Source organism: Oryctolagus cuniculus, chromosome 3 (genome assembly GCF_964237555.1).
Source record: "Oryctolagus cuniculus chromosome 3, mOryCun1.1, whole genome shotgun sequence".
Lineage (NCBI taxonomy): Eukaryota > Metazoa > Chordata > Mammalia > Lagomorpha > Leporidae > Oryctolagus > Oryctolagus cuniculus.
In genome coordinates this window covers 136,120,783-136,143,223 of record NC_091434.1, presented here as the reverse complement: position 1 = coordinate 136,143,223, position 22,441 = coordinate 136,120,783, and the positions used below count along the sequence as shown (strand labels likewise).

At 44.7% G+C, this 22,441-nt stretch overlaps 1 pseudogene; it reads right to left on the bottom strand.

Annotated features, from left to right (window-relative positions):
• Nucleotides 1-22,441, bottom strand: part of LOC103348724 (laminin subunit beta-4-like) — a 144,303-nt pseudogene that overhangs the window by 9,466 nt on the left and 112,396 nt on the right.

Sequence of the window (22,441 nt, the reverse complement as noted above, 5' to 3'; positions counted from 1 at the left end):
CGGCGCGCTGCAGCCGGCGCACTGCGCTGATCCGATGGCAGGAGCCAGGTGCTTTTCCTGGTCTCCCATGGGGTGCAGGGCCCAAGCACTTGGGCCATCCTCCACTGTACTCCCTGGCCACAGCAGAGAGCTGGCCTGGAAGAGGGGCAACCAGGACAGAATCCGGCACCCCGACCGGGACTAGAACCCAGTGTGCCGGTGCCGCAAGGCGGAGGATTAGCCTAGTGAGCCGCGGCGCAGGCCCTTTATATTCTATAACAGAGGAGGATAACTCAGATTGACAACCAGTAACTGTAGATTTCAAAATAGCAGGTAGGGGGATCTGAAGTTCCCAACACAAAGAAATGATGACAGCCCAAGATGGCAGATGTGCCAGTTACCCTGATCTGATCATGACCCATTGTTTACACATATTGACATATTGTACCTTATAAATAGGTACGATTACTATGTATCAACTAACAATAAAAATATATTTTAAAATTCTAACATTTTCAGTTTTTTCCTTTTTCTTTTTTTAATTAATTAATTAATTAATTAATTTGAAAGGCAGAGTTACCGACAGACACAGGCAGAGAGAGATCTTCCATCTGCTGGTTCACCCCCCAAATGGCCACAATGGCCAGAGCTGGGCCGAGCCAAAGTAAAGAGCCAGGGGTTTCTTCCGGGTCTCCCACGTGGGTGCAGGGGCCTGAGCACTTGGTCCATTTTTCCACTGCTTTCCTAGGCACATAAGTGGGGAGCTGGATTGGAATTGGAGCAGCTGGGACTTGAACTGGTGCACATATGGGATGTCGGCCCTGCAGGAGGCAGCTTTACCTGCTACGCCACAGCACCGGCCCCTTCAGTTCTTTTTCTGCTAGAAGGGTTCCTTACAGCACTGGTCCAGCATAATTACAGATACAGAAGTCCCCTCCTGTGCGCTGGGCATCCGTAGGAGTCTTTCTACCGTTGAAGTCTGCATATTTTCTGTGAAGAGGCAAATACTAAACACTTCATACTTGATGGTCCACACGGTCTCTGTGCAACTACTTGGCTCCATGCAAGGGGCAAAGGCAGCTATGATGGCTGCATTTTTCCATCCGTGTTCTAGAGCACGTGCCAAGAAGGGGAAAACGTAGAAGGCTTCTCCTCTGCACCCCTGCCCCTTACTCTTATAGGTGACCCCTTCCCATCTAACAGTTTTATTTCCTGTTACACCACTTGCTTTGTGTTGCTTTTCTGTTTTGCATACAGGTTGCAAGGGCAGAGATATAAAATGCTGCGGGAGGGTGGAGAGAGACCCACAACCTGCAAGGAAGGGGTTGTAACAGAGGACAGAGAGGCCTTGGAGGAAGAAACTTCACACCGTGGGGACCAGGTCCTGCGTGCTCTCACCCACCATGCTTCCTCTCTCTGCACCATCATGTGGGTCTAACCACGGCCTCACTCTCGCTGAACTCCGGGCGAAAGCATTCATTTCGGCAAGATATTCAGTGCTAGGATGCTCTGATAAGAGTCCATGTTCATGCAATTGTAGCCTGAACTCAGTTGTTTGTTCCTTTGGTTTGTGAGCTTCACATAGTGCGTTCCTGGGGCGGACATTTAGCTCGCAGTTAAGACACCTCTCACACCTTGCATCAGACTGCCCGGGTTCAGTTCCTAGCACCTGCCATGGACTCCAGCTTTTTGCTAATGCAGATTCTCAGAGGCAATGGTGACGACTCAAGTCACTCCATTCAGATTTCTGTCACTCAGATAGGAGACCGAGATAGTATTCCCAGCTCCTACCTTCAGCCCTGTCCAGTCTGGGGCATTGTGGGCATTTGGGGGAGTGAACCAGTGGATGGAAGTTTTCTGACTACTCTTATCTCTGTGTGTGCCTCTTAAATAAATAAATAAAACATCAATACATAAATAAAAGCTATTCCTTTCCATGATAACAGAGATGAACTCTGGCCTCAAATCCACCGTTCATCAGCTGTATGACCTAGACAAGTTACACAACCGCCCTGAGCCACATTTCTTCATTCCCAAGCCGGGGGTAGCGCCTGCCTCATGCCCCAGAATGGGTGACAGTGAGCTGAGGTATTCCACGGGAGGGCCTGTGGAGCACGCATTAAGTGCAAAATACAACCCTGATCTGATTTTACCCTCATAATGATCCCATCGGACACTCACATACCTGAAAACCACAGTGCTGTTTCTAGCCTCAGAATCTATTTCAGGCTAGTTTCAAAGAAGATAAACACCTGCAGTATCTTCTCTCTTCTTTTTGTTATCTCTGCAGTCAGTTGTGCAATGGTGGAGTTCGCCTGTCCTTGAGGGATTCAAGCTTGCTGCAACTTGCTCAACCATTTTCTCAAGGTTTAATGGAACATTTGCTGCTTTCCTAAGGTAAGACATTAACATATCAGATTAGATAAACAGACAATTATTCACTTACTTCACCTTGAAAGCACATTCTATTCAACTGACAGCTTTCCTGAATTATTTACAAAGTCAATTTAAATTACTTTTAAGCTGGACGAAGTGCTGGAGTCTTCATTTTGAGAAACAGGTATATATCCAAGTGCCAATACGCACGTGTGCACACACCACACACACTTGCCATGCTTACTCAACAGACACAGATTTTCCCAAGAAGGCAATTAAAGATCCAGGTCTCATTTCTTCTGAATCTATCATCACAGAGAAGTTTGGGAACTAGAACTCCATATTTGGCCTAAAAACCGTCCTCAGTCCATTTGAGTTTCCCAAGTTCTCGACCAGAAGCAAAGCTCTCCTTATGGGGGTGGTAGTCGGAGAGCGAAGGGAGGCCCCTAGCCCTGGGTTTCCAGGCTGTGTTTGTTCAGGGTGATTTAAAAGCCTCACTGACATTCCAGTCACTTGCGGGCTGGCCAGAGGTTAAAAATCACAAGCATTCTGACTGATCCGGCCTGTTTCACAGAAATGAGCTCACCTCAAAGGCAATGGTCACCGACACGGAGATCTAGGGGCTCAAAACCACGCCGAGAAGAATGCTCCGGGCCAGTGAAATATTGCACAGAATTTTGCAGGGCTATCATCAGAAAGGCCTGGGCCCAGCACTGAAGTAGCTGAATTACAAAAACATCGCCTTCCCCACTCAACCCATCCCCCATCCCAGGGGCCATCTCTACTCCCTTTACGAACCTTCAGAATTTTTCCTCTTCCCAGAACGCACACCATAACCCCCTCCCCCAATAACCACCCCCATCATTTCACTTTGGTAGGACTTCCATGACATTAGTGTTCATTTTTTCTATTTTCTATCATCATATATATGGTGATATATATTATATATTATATACTTACATATATTTGCCACATCCTTTTTCATTTTTTAAAAAAGATTTATTTATTTGAAATGCAGAGTTATAGAGATGCAGAGGCAAAGACAGAGAGAGAGAGAGATAGAGATCTTCCATCCACTGGTTCACTCCCCAAATGGCAGCAATGGCCAGAGCTAGGCCGATCCAAAGCCAGGAGCCAGGGGCTTCTTCCAGGTATCCCATGTGGGTGCAGGGGCTCAAGGGCTTGGGCCATCTTTTACTGCTTTCCCAGGCCATAGCAGAGAGCTGGATCGGAAATGGAGCAGCCATAACTTGAACCAGCACCCATATAGGATGCTGGTGCTGCAGGCAACGGCTCTACCCCCTATGCCACAGCGCCAGTTCCCCTTTTTCATGTTTAGGTTTATCAGTGTACTTCTTATTATGGTAAATCTAGAAAGTACAAAAAGACAAAAAAAAAAAAGTAAAGAAGGGAAACGTGTTTTGTCATTAACCCTATGAGTTATGTGGATATTGGGTTTGTCTAGCTGTCTTTGTTCTACAAAAGTTTTTCCTTTCAGGATTGAGATCTTCATCCATGAATAATCTGTTATCGGCTTCTTAAAGCATCCACATCACACTGTAATAATCTCCGCCTGTTATTTAAGATCACTTGTCAATATTGCTGTTTTTAAAAAAAGTCTTATGTGTTTGAAAGGCAGAGTGACAGAGAGGGGCAGAGAAAGAGAGCAAGAGAGTGAGTGAGAGATACCCTGCACCTGCTGGTTTGTTCCCCAAATGCTCACAAAAGCCAGGGCTGGTCCAGAATGAAGCCAGGAGCCAGCAACTCCATGTGGGCCTTCCCTGGGGGTGGCAGGAGCCCAGGTTCTGGGTCATCATCTGCTGCCTTCCCTGGTGCATTAGCAAGGAGCTGGATTGCAATCTGAGGTGAGACTTGGTCTCAGGCACTCCCCAAATGGGGTGTGGGCATCCCAAGTGCAGGTTTAAAGTGCTGCATCCCAACCCGCTCTGATACCACCTTTAACATCTGTGTCATCAGCCTGGTTTCAAGCTGGAAGGCATTGAATGTTCAGACGAATCTGACCCGTTTCATTTATAGGAGAAGATGAGGAGACAATGAGGGTGGCTCAAGACTCAGGGCCTGCTGCCAAGCATCCAAACCCAGTGGTGGATGCTGAAGGTGGAGCCATCATCCACCACCCCCCCAAACTCCCTCCCACAGCACCCGTGCTTATGAAAACATCAGGATGCCTTTTCTTTTTTTACTTCACCAAGTCAAAAGGGCAAAAGGAGTGCAGAGCTACTTAACCCTGTACCCAGTATATATCATTTCATTCTTGTATCATTATTATTTCTGGGGCACTAGTGTCCATTTTTGCCTATTCCCCAACATCAGATAGTCTTGCTGTAGGCTCCTTTTATTTAGATGTTTATGTAGTACTGCTTATTATGGTAAATTTTTAAAGTGCCAAAAACATTAAAGAAAGGAAAAATATACCATATTCCGACCACCTGCTGAAATCCTGGGATATAGGATATTTATATATATAGGGTAGAGGGTAGAGGGTATTTATTGGTACACATTGGAGTACACAAAGGAGTACTGGATATCTGGGAGAGCTTTCAAAGCCTAAGGAAAACAGTAAGCAAGGATCTCCACACACTGGCTTCCAGCTGCCCAGTTCCTGGGGCACCTTCAGAGAGAGCTTGGCCTTCAACTTGGACAATGAACTACTGTGAGGTAATTGCTTTTGGGCATTGCACTCCCCAGGCAAACATTTTTCAGTTGGCCTTTTAGAGGCAGATGAAAACACTAAGACTGTACTTACTCAACAAAAGCTCTTGGGCTTCATCTGCTGCTTTAGAGATAGCCTCTTCTCATCTTTCCTGTAGTCCTCACAGAGGTGCACACACGTTTCTGTATTTTCTCAAGTTCATGGGTTCAATTTTGTGATGGGATTGTCACACATGCATGTCAAGTAAGGGCTTTGCAACCTTCTCCATATCCTTTGGGGACATGTTTTCCTCTTAAATAAGGTTTTAGGTAAATCATTTCCCTTATGTAACAAACTCTAGGTCAAGAGCATTTGCATTTGATTATGTCCTGATGATACAGGGACCAGATTGTGTACATCCCATAGATTCTTCTCCATTCTCAACTTCTCCTTTCTGGAAGAAATACTGTGTCCACAGTGCAGAACAAATGCTTGGTGGAAAGATGGAAAAGCAAAGACTTGGAACGTTGTGTGTGTGCCACACGGTGTCCTCCCAGGAATTATTTATAAGCACAGATTCAAAAGCAATTAAATTTTTAGATGCCTGCCATTAAAATTTAAACACAATGAATGAGTCGGGGCAGAGGTGCTGGATTTGAAGTCACCACAAACTTGATTCTGATCCTGCACAAGAGTGATGAGTAGCATGATTTTTGCTCTTCTGTAAATTGAGTAACGATTGCTGAGGGTGCAACTTAAACTTGAGACAAGTTGTTTTGAGATAGGAATGAGACAACACAGGGAGAAATAATATCATCTAAGGAAATTTTTCAATACAGCTCTGCCCTGCTTTTCAGAAAAATAAATTGGCTCTATTTGAGACCTGAAGTGGCAGACAGACTGCTCGGGTTTGGTGTAACACCAGTTGTCACCATCCCGCTGCTCACCGAACTCCCTTCATGCACAAGGCTCTGGGCTCACTCCCTCCCACAGGAAGTGTTAGAGATTAGACATGGATCTTATCAGCAAGGGGTTTATTGTCAAGCGGGGAAATACAAGTCATTAAATACAAATATTCCTCAAGTAAGAACAGGAATGATAAATGCAAGGCAAAAGGCCATGGGCTTCCGAGGAAGGAGAAAGTACTCTGGGAAGGCCCTCAAACAGGCATCGAAACTGGGTCTCGGAGGACAGCAGGTTAAACTCCTGGAGACCGTGGGGTGGGGGGATGGGTGAGATTCAGCTTGAGCTGGGAGCATAGAAGGTGAAGCTCAGGGTGGTACCGGAAGCCGTGTCTGGTCGCTCTTGGCAGGAGTGTTGTATGTCTAAAGGGAGCCAATCACACAAATCCTTAAATAGGAAGCTAAAGAGCTTACACTTTGCTCCATGGGCAGTGGGCGTCTTGGAAGGTCTTCAGCATTTGAGTGACATGAGTATACGAGGGTACCATGAAAATTCTTGGAAAATGGAATTAAAAGATAAGTGAAGGGGGTGGGCATTTGGGGCAGTGGTTGGGATACTGCTTAGGGTGCCTACACCTTCATATCAGAGTACTTGGGTTGGGTTTTGTCGCCTCTGCTTCTGATTCAGCTTCCTGCTAATGCATACTCTGGGAGGCAGCAGGTGATGGCTCAAGAACTTGGGTACCTGCTACCCTCATGGGAGACCTAGATTGAGTATCAGATTTCTAGTTTTCGGCCTGGCCCAGTCCTGGCTATTATGGGCATTTAAGGGGAGTGAACCAGCAGATGGAGGATCTCTCTGACTCTGTTGCTCTTTCAAATAAAATGAAAATAAATTTTTAAAAAACTTAAAGCCTCCTAGTAAAAAGTAGATTTAATTCTATCATTTATTTATCAAACACTTATTGACATTTATTATGAGATTATAGATTCAAGTGTATTTTTTTTTATTTAACAGGTAGAGTCATAGACAGTGAGAGAGACAGACAGAGAGAAAAGTCTTCCTTCCGTTGGTTCACCCCACAAATGGCTGCTATGGCCGGCGTGCTGCACCGATCCGAAGCCAGGAGCTAGGTGCTTCTTCCTGGCGGGTGCAGGTGACCAAGCACTTGGGCCATCCTCCACTGCCTTCCCGGGTCACAGCAGAGAGCTGGACTGGAAGAGGAGCAGCCAGGACTTGAACCCAGCGCCCATATGGAATGCTGGCACCGCAGGCGGAGGATTAACCAAGTGAGCCATGGCACCGACCCCTAGATTCAAGTTTTTAATATAAGCACTCATTTCTCTCTCTTTTTTTAAAGATTTATTTTATTTATTTGAAATGCAGAGTTACAGAGAAAAAAAGAAGGAGGGTCAGACAGAGAGAATCTTCCATCTGCTGGGTTACTCCTGAAATGGCTGCAACAGCCAAGGCTGGGCCAGGCTGAAGCCAGGAGCTTCTTCTAGGTCTCCCATGTGGGTGCAGGGGCCCAAACTCTTGGGCCATCTTCTGCTGGTTTCCTAAGTGCATTAGCAGGGAGCTGGACTGGAAGTGGAGCAGTTGGGATTTGAACCAGGACCCGGGGCAGCTTACCGTGATATGCCACAGTGCCAGCCCCAGCACTCATATTTCAAGGCAAATACTGAGACAGTTACAGAAGAGCTGAGTAGTATGGGTACCAGCCAATGGAATGAAAATTTTCTTTGGGCTCAATAGCCAGAAAAGAGAAAGAATTAGTAGGTGGAAGACAGAACAAAGTATAAAACTTCCTGGTCCTAAGTGAAGAGAAATTTCTCTTAAGGAAGAGGATTTTTCTCCATGCCTAGTTGTAGTAAAAGTGCTCTCTGGTTGTAATAATTCTGTACCCAGTTAATGAAAGTGAACTTTTGATCAGAAATGTATTCAGTAGCGATCAAAACAGTAAGTGCACCTGCTCTCGTGTGAACCAAGAGGGAAACAGGCTCTGGAGGCCCTGTTTCACCAGGACTGTTCCCACAGTTTCCACACAACTCATTTGGCAACTTGGATTGTACTTTGATTCTGGTGTCTGAAGTAACTTGTATTTGCTGAAATAGTGGAACTACTTCTCAGTCCAACCAGTTTCTGGGTGTGTGTCCAGTCCATCCCAACCCATCTAGCTAGCTCACAGAAAAGGAGCTTCTGAACAAACAAAACGTCCAATAGACTGGTGGTACTCTCTTTCATTTTTATTGATTATTTTGGTTAAATGTCATTTCTACATAATTTTTTCTTATCTTGAAAAATCCAGACTAATCAATACTAATACAGTTTTCAGAAACATTGGGATAGGAAAAAAACTACTTGGCTACTGGAGTCTCTCATACATATTGGGCAGATTAATGAAATGATTGCAGATGCTATAAATGGATACTCCAATAGCCAACTAATTCACCTCTTGGGATTAATTCCAGATAGTTTAATACCCAAATTATATTATTTGCAGTGAATGAGATTTCAGGTCAATTTACAGCTATAATATTTGATTTTTACCTTTAAGAATTCATTGCAGTTTTTTTAAGTGAATTAATTTATTTGAAAAGCAGAGAGACAGAGAGATCTCCCATCTGCTGGTTCATTCCCTAGATAACCACAACAGCCAGGGTTGGACCAGGCCAACACAGGAGCCCTGAACTCATCTGGGTTTCCCACATGAGTGGCAGGGACAAACTACTTGAACCATTACTTACTGCCTCTGGGTATGCATTAACCGGAAGCTGGAATAAGGAGTGGAGCTGGGACCTGAACCCAGACACTCTGATATGGGATGTGGGCATCCTAAGTGACATTTTCACCACTGGGCCAAACGCCCACCCCTATTCACTGGAGTTTAAAACAAACCTCTCCCCAAATCAGGGACAAGAAATAATAAATAATTTCTTTTGGTAAGAGCCAACAAAAGACTTGGCAAATAATGAATAATAATTAATAATCCATTTTTTGGATACTACTTCACTATAATATTTGCTACACTAACCAGAATTTGGCTTATCTTGCTCTCCTATCATCTCTGTTAGCAAAGACAATGACTAAGTACTGATGTTAGGGAATCCGATGGACTCATCATGTTGGAATTCCCTTTTCAAAAAAATAAAATAACCTTAAAAACCAAGTCCATTTGTTCGGAATTTTAGTTAAATTCTAGGATTTATTGCTAAATTAATGTTACACAGAGTCATAATTTTTTGGCACAGAGTTAATATTTTGAGATTATTCTCATTAAGAAACTTTAAATCAAGGGATATATAATTTTCCTGATTTAAGCATATCACAACCAATTAATATAATTTCAAATTAGTTATGATATTTGAGTATACATTTTTAGAAAAAGGAGCAAAAACTGTCCTCTTTCAAAAAATTTACCTAACAAAAAGTTTTTCACTTTTTTGATGAAGAGAGTCCTTTTTTTTTTTTCAGTTTCACTTTGGTTTTTAAAATTTCCCTGTTTCTCATTTAGCTGTAAAGATGTTGTGTTTGGAGATTTCTACCAATTGTAATTTTGGTCTGGAATAAGAAAAAAAAACAACAGAAGATACATAACAATCAGGCATATCCCGTGACGTTTAATAACTTATCTAGACCAAACTGTCAGTAAAAACTAACTAGAAGTCTAGATGACTCATAGAGTCATTTTAAATAACTCTTTGGAAAGGTGATTATAATCTGTTTGCATTGTCATTTCTTCTTAGTAATATGAATTTGCTTTAAACAATATCTAGCACTAAAGATTTTTCCTAATATAAACATAGAAATTACATTTTCATAAGACTTAGCATTTTATACTGCCACCAACTTGCACCAAAATTACTGTGGACTGCTTACCGGCAGTGGTCCTCATGGTTAATCAGTTGAGAGCATTTTCTTTTATATAAGTTAGAATAGTTAGTCTTCTAAGCATTCCTCACATTCAAGTAATGTACTTTCCTTGAGAGATAACAGGAAAGCATTCCTCCTTTTAATAAATGAGCTTAAACTCAGAATGAGCTGCAAAAATAAATTCCAAACACTTTGTACAATTGGTGGAGTTGAACAAATTAATAGAACTACTTGGCTAGTAACCAGATGTGCAAAGTCTTAATTGTGTGATTTGAAAAAGGTCATGGACTTTTTCTTGGGGTTCCAAGGAATTAGAGAAAGAGAACAAAGCAGAAAGCTGTAAGACAATATTGCCAACAAACTGAGCTTATTGAACAAATTAATTGTGACATAAGTAGGGCTAATTAGGATCAAACATAATCGGGGTGGGGGGATCTCCCTTTATTTCCCCACAAAAGGAGGCTGTTTAATTTGAGTGCTACAGATTTTGGGAAGAAGGCTTAACAGTCATTAGCAAACGCTAAAACAAGAAAAAAAAAAGATGTGTAGTTATATGATTAAAAATATGTCTCTTAATTTTTTGGAAACGCAATCATTAATTCTCCAGAGCCTTCTTAATTTGAAAATGGAAAAGAGTAACAAAGAACAGCAGAGAAACAAGACTTCCAGAAACACATACTCGAGACAGGCCAGTACCCAGGGATACGGACGACATCTCGGTGTGGATTAGATCTCGTGTTCCAAAACAGAGGTCACGGAATTACTTCACTCTCAAAACATCCCTCTGCTATCCATCTCCTGTCACGGCTGACGCCTGAGAATTCTCTCGCAATCTCTTCTGGCACTCTTCCCCTTCCTCATCAAGAGGGAAATAGCTCACCATTTTTATCAACACGGCAACCCCTCTCTCATCCTGTCCCGCTTCTCTGCTGTGTGCTGATCAAACCAGAGTCTGCTAATACGAACTTCAGAGGCCGTCTTGAACACAGATAGCTAACACTGGTATTCACTCAATAAACTCGAGCGCCAATCAGGGCTCATGTCAATGATGTAGACGTTCAAATTTTCTTTTTTTTTAAGAAGGGGCAATAGCATAGCTTACAATCATGTTAGCCAGTTGAGGGGCTGTTTTAAGCACTGCGATGTGAAGTCCAGGATTGGCATTTTTATGCTCACTGCTGTATTCCCAATGTCTAGGTTAGTAACTGGCACCTAGTAGGTTCTCAATGAGTATTTGATAAAGCAATTAAGAATCACATATAAGTGAAAACCACAAAGCAATAGAGAGTTGTGACTACACAAATAAATGTGTCAGTCTTTAGCATGTGCAGGAATATTCTCCAGTTTGGCTCATCAGATGTCTGCTCTCAATTTGGTCTCTGAGGGAAGTGGACAAGGATGTTACGTGTGTGTGTGTGTGTGTGTGTGTGTGTGCATGTGCGTGGACATGGGTGTCTCTTGGCTGTGGTTCTCACCCCATGCCCAAGCTGGTCCCACCATCTTTCTCTTGATTCTGAGACCCAGGCAACCTATACATTTCCTTTTTGTTCAGGGGTTGATTTCTGTTGCTGGTAAGCAAGAATGCCAACTGATATAATGTTCAACATACATTGGTAAAAGGGATCTCGGAGAGCCCAGTTCAAGGCTTGGCTGCTCAGCTTCTGATCCACCTTCCTGCTAATGCGCCATGGGCCCCTGCTACCCACGTGGGAGACCCAGGTAGAGTTTTTGGCTCCTGGCTTCAGCGTGGCCCAGCCCCGGATGCTGTAGGCATTTGGAGGAGTGAACCAGCAGATGGAAGATCTCTGTCTCTTGTTTAAATAAAATGAAAATAAAGAATTTAGAAAAATAGAAATCAACACAAGGACATGAAATAATTTCAAATTCTTATGGATTCAAGGATGAAGGACTTCAAAGAAATCTGTCATGTCTGTCAACATAGGAAGGCATTCCAGGCATCAGGGTATATATTTTTGTCAAACTATTTCCTGACTTTAAATCTTAATGTTAGATTTGGATATTTAGAATTCTAATTATAGCCTTGAATTTATGAAAAACTATTCTTTGCTTTGAGAGATCTACAGTTTTCACACCTTCAAGGTTAGGAATCCTGATATTTCTATGTAGAGTTTGTTGTTTAAAAAAAAAAAGTCTGCACATGTCCATGTCCTACAACAAAGTACTCTGGGGGCCCAGCGCTGTGGTGTAGTGGGTAAAGCTGCCGCCTGCAGGGCCAGCATACCATATGGGCACCGGTTCGAGTCCCAGCTGCTCCACTTCCCATCCAGCTCTCTGCTATGGCCTGGGAAAGCAGCAGAAGATGGCCCAAGTCCTTGGGCCCCTGCACCTGCATGGGTGACCTGGAAGAAACTCCTGGCTCCTGGCTTTGGATAGATGCAGCTCTGGCCATTGCCATCACTTGGGGAGTGAACCAGCGATTGGAAGACCTCTCTCTTTTTCTTCTTCTCTCTGTGTGTAACTCTTTCAAATAAATAAATAAATCTTAAAAAAAAAAAAAGTTATCTGAATTCTTTGTCTCTGCACACACACACACACGTATAATAAAAAACCTACAGCTTGCTTTTATATCCACACTTATACCTATGTTTATATTTTATGCAACAGTTCCAGTCATCAGAATATACCAACATGTAGAATCTATTCTCTGTGTTTGGAACCTAAATGGAAGTTTAAAAAATGCCAAATGGTTGGCTTCCTGATTGCTACAAGTTCACCAACAGACCAAGAGAAGTCGTTGTTGACTTGATTCCTCAACCCTTGAAGCTGGTTGGGCAAATTACAAATCACGGAATTTGCTTCCCGTACCTTTTGGAGGGCCAGAGTTGAGGGTCCAGGAGTGCCGACAGACAGCAGGGACCACCATACCGCTGGAGCCCTTCAGGGCAGTTGCGGAGAGCGCCCCCACGGGGCGAGAGCCTGCACAACAAGTTCTCTGGTGCTCGGGCCACTTTACAGGACAGAGGGTTTATGTTAGAGAACACATACACTTCTTCGCAGAGTTCTCTCTAATGCCACGGGGGCTCCCTGAGGCAAGGCCCTGTTCTGCTCCGCTGCGTTCCTTCAGTAGCTGTGCACAGGTTGGACCGTTCCAAATGCTTCCTAGGTACCCAGTAAATATCTAATGATTAGTGGCGGTGCCCATTGGTCACTTTTATATATAAAATGTTTCTGAAAAGTGGCCAAATATTATGGTTTCCGTATTAATTTCATTTTCATTCCTTTAAAATAGAAATTCCTTTCTCCTTACAATTTCCAAAAATAGTAAACGATATAAAATGATAAAACCCAGTGAGAATATTTATTCTTTGATCTTGGCCAAACTTTGACTTAAGTATAAATATTTACCTTAAATTTATATATTGTATGATTGAGGATGTGTGTTACACATTATTTCATATATGCTTATTAGTATTACATATTTTTAAATGTAAATTTATAAAGAAATAAAAATTAAAAGAAAATAAAATTGAAGAGGTCTGTATACGGAGCAGAAATCACAAACATTTCTATAGCATTATGATTATTACCTTTTCCTTCAATGTTTGCATAGCTGGTATCTTAATCTGCTTTCATTTTTCTAGTGATGAGTTTTCTTTTGAGGCCAGTGTATCCAAGATGGTAATTAAGCCACTCCTGTTATTTTCAGTTTCATTAGCTGTCTTTTCAGCTGAGGATGATATGTGATGATACCTCCTATTGCTTTCTGAGGTATCTATAAGCAACACAAATTGAGGTAAGATCAATTGGTGAAAACAAACGACCATAACAGCCATCACAACAAGCATTTCACAATTTCCCCACTGTCGTGGTCTCAACTGTCACCATACAGCGCTGCATTTCATAGAGCAGGGTTAGCTGCAGTGTCATAGCTACGGGTATAGTGGATTCAGAGTATTGAAGTTCTCAGGTAGGGGACTGCGTCCTGGGTACACCTGTTATTGTCTGGGAATGTTCTTGAGTAAATCAGTAAATCCCTTAGATTTTGTTTCTTCATCCATAAATGGGTGACAATAATTTGTGGAGATGAAATGAGATAATCTGAAAAGTCTGTAAAATGTTCCACAAATTTAAGGTATTAACTATGAATCCCTATATATGCTGTAACAGGATAAACCAATCAAGTGTGCTTAACCACACAGAGTAGGAACTAACAAACATTTTATCAAAGGCCAGAGAATTCATGGCTTAGGGTTTGCTGCCAAAGGTACTCAACTCTGCCATTGCTGAGTGACAGCAACCCTGGGTGATATGTACACGAACAGGTACACTTGTGTTCTGATGAAACTTTATTGACAACACAAGCTGTGGGAGGGAGGAACGGAATATCCTTATGCTCTTAGACTGTATGTATAAATCATATTCAAATTGTTAAAATGAATTAGGGAGCCAGCGCTGTGGCGCAGTGGGTTAATCTTCCACCTGCAGTGCCAGCATCTCATGTAGGTGTCGGTTCAAGTCCTGGCTGTGGGGAGCAACTCGGACTAGACTGTTACTGGAATTAAGACTTATTCTATGCATCTGCTCTCCCACAATAAGGTGCTGGGAGAGGAGGAAACAGCTTCTACACTGCTGCCTCCAGTTCAACCAATAAACAGCAGGACCTGCTCCTGATTGGAGGAGAGCAGCATACTTGGCGTGTGGGTAGCAGAGTTGGGATTGGTGGAAGAGGACTATAAAGGAGGAGAGAGACAACATGCACCAGGAACATCTAAGGGGAACATCTATCTGAAGGAACACCTGAGCAGCCCCCGAGAGAGCCGGCCGGCGGTGTGCCGCTCCCCCGCGGAAGTGGGGAAAGTGGCAGGGGGAACCACCCTTCCACAGAGGTGGAAGGGACGGTAGCCAACCCGGGAAGAACCAGCAGCAAACCCGGGAAGGGCCAAGCAGACGAAAGAACAGCGCAGGGTCCTGTGTCGTTCCTCCATGAAGAGGGGGAGCAACACTGGCTGCTCCTCTTCTGATCCAGCTCTCTGCTATAGGCTGAGAAAGCAGCAGAAGATGGCCCAAGTCCTTGGGCCCCTGCACCCACATGGGAGACCCAGAGGAAGTTCCTGGCTCCTGGCTTTGGATCAGCACAGCTCTGCCGTGGCGGCCATTTGGGGAGTGAACCAGTGGATAAGAAGACCTTTCTCTCTGTCTCTCCCTCTCACTGTCTGTAAATCTAACTCTCATGTAAAAATTTTTTAAAATCTAATAAATAAAATGAATGAAAATAAATTCAAAACAAGACAAAAACAGGCTGTGCAGGCCTAGCCTGCAGGCTGCGGTTTGCAGCCCCTGCTGGCGAGGACTTTCACGGTGGCTACCTGAGTGTTTTCCGTGTCCGACCCCCAGCAGTCACTCTCCCTCAGCTCCCAGAACTGTGAAGTGCATGGTCACCAATCAGCCCCATTTCCCAAACCTGGAAACTGAGCCTCTGATGATGTAAGCTGTTTGCTTACGTGAGTCTCGCTGAGAGTGAGAGATCGAGCCAGGGGTTGAACTCAGTGGGGAGACTCTTGAACCTGTGTTCTCAAGCACTTCTCTGTTTTGCATATTTAAATTAAAATAAAAATGCAGGTAAATTATCATATATTAGACTTTCAATGATAATTCCCTATTTTAGAGGCCCAAGGTCCTGATCTTGAACCCTCATCTTACTGTAACCTGGGCATGAGACCACCACACCTTATGTTTTAAACCTTCATCATTCTTCCTCTGTCATGCTCTTAAAAAATCGTGCTTTTCATTTATCATGAAAAAAAAAAAAAAAACCCTAAATGTGTTCCTATTGCTGGGGATGATTTTCTGCTTCTGTTTATCTGGCAAATACACCTCCATCCTGTGACGCTCGCTTCCCTGAAAGATTTCCTAATACACTCAGCGAGCCTTCTGTCTTGCTTCTTTGCCAAGCAGCTTGAAATTGCCCTACATATCTAAATGCTGTGTGGGGCTCCCTGTATCCTGTGTACGCAGGGAGCCAGCGACGCAAGAGCGTCTCCCCGCCTCTCTTGCCCAGCCTGAGCAACTGCTGTTGGATTGCACACTTGAGAGAATCCGTACGGGCGCAGTTGTCCTGGATTCTCTGTGGCTTGGGGTGACCTCTGATGGATTCTGGGTTCTTTCAAAGGCACCTTATTCCAGAGGAGGAATGGGAGGACATTCCTGAATATCCACATGGAATTTTTTGAGCATCCTTAACGGATCTTTGCCAGCAATTGTTGCGCCAAATCAGGCATTCCACGAGAGCAGTGAGGCATTCCTAATCGCCATCTATAGGTCAAGATCAGATGAAAGACAGGAGCATGCACACAAGATAAGGAGCAAGAGCCAGAGTTTTTGTTTGGACCTGCACTCACCTGTATTTTCCCTTTACTGCTCCATTAGTCGGGCCAGGTATGAATAAACTCAATAGTGCCTCCCTTGGTAGCAACAGGTTGTCTTTTTCCAAATAGAACCAGGATGCTGTCTTCAACAGGAGAGGAGCTGGTCTAGGTGTTGCTTTGGAGTTTCCATTTCTCCTCCAATTTGATCTTGGATTCAGCTCACGTTCGATTTTCACAACAACGCAGTACAGGTTAAAGGCTTCCTGTATGTTGCATGAGTCCGGTCCCTACAAAGTCCTTGTGAGAAATGCTGAGTTTAATCCATTCTTGCTTCCTGTTCCCTTGCATTCAAGGTTGCTGGGAATGGAGTGGCTGACACCTCTTCCCCTCCTCCCCCCATTCCCCGCCCCCAGGAAGGCAAGGGAATTTCATTTGCTCCTGGCCATGGTAGAGTTCTAAGTTGCTGATGACTTGACACTCCTGCCCCACATACTGCCTTGGGCTTCAGTATTTGATTAGCGTCAGACCTCCTTAGCTTTCCTTATTCTTTTGAGCAAATGATATCTAGGTTGTGCAGTGTTGAAAGAATTGAAATGTCCATGTGCGAATACTAAGCGGCAAGACGTGTGTTTGCATGTTCTGAAGGGCTCAGGGGCTGTGGTGGGCAGCACAGGTGACTCACTGAGGAATGCAGCGTGGGTTTCCTCTAACTCTGTAGAAGCAAAGTGCATTCTTCCTGCTCTTACCCGTGGAACTTGCTTTAAGGACACTGGATCGCATAGCAATCTCTCCCCGGAGGTTTTCAAGTAAGAGGTCTACTTCATTCCTCCTTCTTACGATTGCTTCTTTCAAACCTTGAAATTCATACAGCGCTTTCAGTTCGCTCAGCTGCATTTGTTTTCTGTGAGAGAAAATGAAGATAAGTGTGGTTAAGTGTGTTTTACAACTGATATGCTGATGAAAAAAATGCTACCCCAGATTATCCTTATTTCTAAGTATCCGCAAATAGAAATGACTGCCCCCCACCCCAGCCACCACCACTTTTTTCATTTGAGAGTTTGTGATTTTGTTTATGGCTCATCACTTGCCTCTTAATGCAGCTTCCTGGGGGTATTTCAGCACGCATTTAAAATATGGCCAGCACAGGGGTCTAGTAGAATCAAGGGTTTTAAATCTTTCCAACTGTTTATTCTCTGCCTGTCTTCCTCCACTTCAGGTTTCAAAGCACAGGTTCAGACGCAGTTCATTTAAATCCATCTGAGCAAGTTGGTCTGCATTTGGCTTTCAGCACATGGGAAAGCAGAACCCCATACCCAGAGCCTAGGGCAAAGTCAGCTTTGCAGTCAGAATGAGTCTGCATTCAGCAAGGTTCTTTTCAGTACTAGGAACTACAGGGTCTTAACTTTGAACTTTCACAAGTGACAAGGTCTCCTGGCAGGCAAGTGTACCCCTGGGTGTGTTACTTTCCATCACATTCTCTGATGGGACACATCTTTTTTGTTTTGTTTTTGTTTAAAGATTTATTTATTTATTTGAAAGTCAGAGTTACACAGAGAGAGGAGAGGTAGAGAGAGAGAGAGAGAGGTCTTCCATCCTATGGTTCACTCCCCAGTTGGCTGCAATGGCTGGAGCTGCACCGATCCAAAGCCAGAAGCCAGGAGCTTCTTCTGGGTCTCCCACGTGGGTGCAGGGGCCCAAGGACTTGGACCATCTTCTACTGCTTTCCCAGGCCACAGCAGAGGGCTAGATTGGAAGTGGAGCAGCTGGGTCTCGAACCAGTGCCCATATGGGATGCTGGTGCTTCAGGTCAGGGAGTTAACCCGCTGCGCCACAGCACCAGCCAATGGGACACATCTTTGTCCCGCTTCAGTGTGCTGGATTCACAACAGTCAGTTTAGGTGAATGAGGAATAGAAATCTCATGATGGGGAAATTTGATGCAGGTCTTGAAGGCTAGAGTTGAGGGAAAGTACAAGATGAATTTATGGGACTGACTTATCTTGGTGCAAGTACAAAGTATTACCCAACACCTCCTAGCATTTTCTGCTTTAACTCTCTCTTCTAATCTACAGACTCTTCCTATGCGGCCAAGACTATATTCAGACCAATATTAACCACAATAATAATTACTGCTATATAATTAGTACTCCTTAAGCACTTACTGATTTTCAGACTCTGTGCCAAGTGGATCGTTTTCAGTCATTTTCACAAGAATTCTATGAAACAGGGATTCATCCCTGCTTTTGATTACGAAGCTGGAGCGTGGAGAAGTTAAGTACTTTGCCCAATGCCATACATACTGCTCCTGAGCAAATTTGAATCAATCAAATGGTTTGGCTTCTGAATTCACACCCATGCTACCCTGGAGTCTTGGTCCTCTCACTGCCCTTCGACTTCTCATTTATCCAGCAAATGTTTATTACATCATTCTGCCAGGCCTGGGGAATGCACACACATGTGAGAAGGCACTCTGTACCCCGGGGAGTCTCCCAGTGAGGCAATGGTGAGGGAGAGCCAAGAGGTGAGCAGATGGGAAAGGAAACACAAGGCTTACTCCGAGGAGGCCGGGAGGATTCCCCACATTGCCGTGGCTGTTCCGGAGGCCTAGGACTCAGCAGGTGGACCAGGAGGGCGCAGGCATCTTGGCTTCTCACTGCACATGCCCAGTAGCCACAGCTCTCTCTTTCTCCAGGCTTGGCCCTGGGACCCCACTCCGCCTGCTGTCTTCTCTCTGACTCTGCCCTGGGCTCCTGTAGTCTCTTCGTCTGGAATGTCCACTGTGGCTGAGCCTGTTCTCCTCTCTGGGTCCTTTGTCTGCCATTTTCCTGATATCTGCAACCACAATCCAGGGGCCCATGGCCCAAAGCGCATCCCTGGCCATGTTTCCTTTGGCTGACACAGAGCTCTCCTGAATTGGCCACCTGCATTTTTAAATGGGGACTTTTAAAAAAAAGATTTATTTATTTATTTGAAAGGCAGAGTTAGAGAGAGGCAGAGGCAGAGGCGGGGGGGGGGGGTGGGGGGAGAGAGAGAAGGATCTTCCATCCATTGGTTCACTCCCCAAATGGCCTCAATGGCCGGAACTGAGCCAATCTGAAGCCAGGAGCCTCTTCCAGGTCTCCCACGTGGGTACAGGGGCCCAAGCACTTGGGCCATCTTCTACTGCTTTCCCAGGCCACAGCAGAGAGCTGGATTGGAAGAGCCAGGTTTAGAACTGGCACCCATATGGGATGCCAGCACTGCAGGTGGCTATGCCATCACGCCGGCCCCTAACTGGGGACATTTCCATAACTTTCTAGATATCTGACATCTTTTGAAAAGCAGGGAGGGCTGGTGACAGAGTGTGCAACTGTGGGCAAAGGTCTGCAGAGGACATTGGCTTGCCTGGTCTCACCTGCCAGCTTACCTGGGCCACACGACCTCTCTAGGACCTGTCGCTGCACTTATGATGTGATAGCACATTCAGCTATCCAGGGGGTTGTATCTTCTTTCTTCTATAACTTTCCAGCAATTACCATACACTGCTGGGATACTGACTATTGCCTAATAACCGCACTGTGTTACACATCTTAAAACTCTACAGATTTAACTATTCCTTAACCTAGGAACTGTTACTGGGGATGGGGAAGATGTTTTGCAATATAAATGCATTTCAGGAGGATTTTTAGGGACTACAAGACTGGCATTGTGGTGCAGCCAGTTAAGCTGTCACCTGTTACCAGCTTTGCTTATGAGCATTGGTTTGAGCCCCAGCTGCTCTACTTCCAATCCAGCTTCCTGTCAATGCACCTGAGAAGGCAGTGGAAGATGGCCCAAGTACTTGAGGCTCTGCCACACAGGTTGTTTACCTGGATGGAGTTTCAGGCTCCTGGCTTTGGCCTGGTTCAGCCCCAGCTGTTGTGGCCCTTTGGGTAGTGAACCAGCAGATGGAAGGAAGATCTCTCTCTTCCTCCTCTCTGTCATTCCCTCTCTCTGTAACTCTGCCTTCCAAATAAATAAACCTTTTTTTTTTAAAGGAAAAGTTCATGGAAAATAGAATTAAAAGTTTATTTTAATGTGAGAAATTTTAAAATCCATGCAGTTTTTTCATAATATGCATTTCCATGAACTTTTTGAAAACTCCCTTAAATGCATAGCACTAAAATGAACTTGTCTTTTAAGTCTATTTTTCCATGAACTTTTTGAAGCACCCTCGAATGAGCTTCTATTAGGGTAGGAAGTACACTCAGTTCATCCTGTTTTCTCCGGAGCAGGAAGGCAAACTTTACCCTGGGAGCCATGGCATCTCCATCATAAAAATTCAACTCTGCCAGCACAGAGGGAAAGCAGGCACAGAGAACATGTAAATATAGGGGTGGTATTTGTTTACAAAAACAAGGACATCAGATTTAACTCATGCACTGGAATTGATTGACTTCTGACCTACAGCAAGCAACACCTCAAGAAATGTTGATGGGGGCTGGTGCTGTGGCGTAGTGGTTAAAACTGCTGCCTGCAGTGTCAGCATCCCATAGGGGTCCCGGCTGCTCTGCTTCCAATCCAGCTCTCTGCTATGGACTGGGAAAGCAGAAGATGGCCCAAGCCCTTGGGCCCCTGCACCCATGCAGGAGACCCAGAGGAAGCTCCTGGCTCTGGATTGGTACAGCTCCAGCCGTTGTGGCCAATTGGGGGAGTGAATCAGTAGATGTAAGACCTCTCTCTCTCTCTCTCTCTCTCTCTCTCTCTCTCTCCATATATATATATATTTAGATGCCTCTCCTTCTCTCTATATATAACTCTGCCTTTCAAATAAACAAACAAATCTTAAAAAAAATAAATGGTTGATAAATGATGAATAATAAAAAAACCACTCAGTCATTTGTAACAGAAATGATCTTGCATTTTGAAGGAATGACCCTACTTACAGTAAGACTTCACATTAACGGGACTTCCAAGATGGCGGAATTGAGATGATTGGTATTCTCCTCAGAGTGCAATCAAAGCAACAAATAAGTAGCTGCCCTTGTTATGAATGGCAGGAACCTTGGAGGATATGGACACCTGGGATGGCTGCACAGATTGAAAATCAAAGCCACAGGGCCAGCACTGTGGCTGTGGGTTAAAGCCCTGGCCTGCAGTGCGGGCATCCCATATGGGCGCTCCTCTTCCAAGCTAGCTCTCTGCTATGGCCTGGGAAAGCAGTAGAAGGTGGCCCAAGACCTTGGGCCCCTGCACCTGCGTGGGAGACCTAGAAGAAGCTCCTGGCTCCTGGCTTCGGATTGGAGCAGCTCCTGCTGTTGTGGCCAATTGGGGAGTGAACCAGTGGATGGAAGACCTCTCTCTCTGTCTCTACCTATCTCTGTAACTCTGTCTTTCAAATAAATAAAATTAATCTTTAAAAAATTAAAAAGAAAATCAAAGCCACTGAGAAACTGAAGCTCCAGCCCAGTGGTGGAAGTTGGGAGAAAAGGGGGCGGGGAAAGGGTCCATGGGGAGAGCCTCAGCAGAGCCAGCCTTCACAGCTGCCTTATCAGGCCATCCTTGCTCAGGAGGCATCCAAGTGGCCCAGTGTTGGGCATTGCCTGAAACCTCCATTACAATATGGCGCCTGGCGAGGGGCGTGTCTGCGGCTGCTGCAGTTAAGCTACGTAAGATCAGACCACCTGCAGGGATAGGTCCGCTCTAGTTCCGGACACGTGGACAGTGCATGATCCCTATACTTTACTTAAGGTGCCCCTGTGAGTGGTCCATCCATGCCTGCGTGACCTTTTCTCTGACTGGCTCCCCTACTGTGCATGTCCTTCGTAAGCTTTATAAGCCTGCACACTTCTTCAATAAAGCAGTTCCTGCTTCGACAGAACTCACGGGTGCTTGTGGTGTGTGCCTCACCCGTCGACCTTACCTCTCCTGTTCGCCTTGTTGGGGAGTGTCTGTGCTGTCTCCTGCTGGTCAGGGGCCAGCCTCAGGCTTAAGACTCCAACAGCCCAAGTACTTGCATCTCTGCCACACATATTTTGTTTTTTTTTTTTTTTTTTTTTAAAGATTTATTTATTTATTTGACAGGTAGAGTTACAGACAGTGAGAGAGAGACAGAGAGAAAGGACTTTTTTTCTGTTGGTTCACTCCCCAAATGGCCACAAAAGCTAGAGCTACACCAATCCGAAGCCAGGAGCCAAGTGCTTCTTCCAGGTCTCCCATGCAGGTGCAGGGGCCCAAAGACTTGGGCCATCCTCCATTGCCTTCCTAGGCCACAGCAGAGAGCTAGATTGGAAGAAGAGCAGCCGGGACTAGAACCAGCACCCATATGGGATGCTGGCACTGCAGGTGGAGGATTAACCTAGTGTGCCACAGTG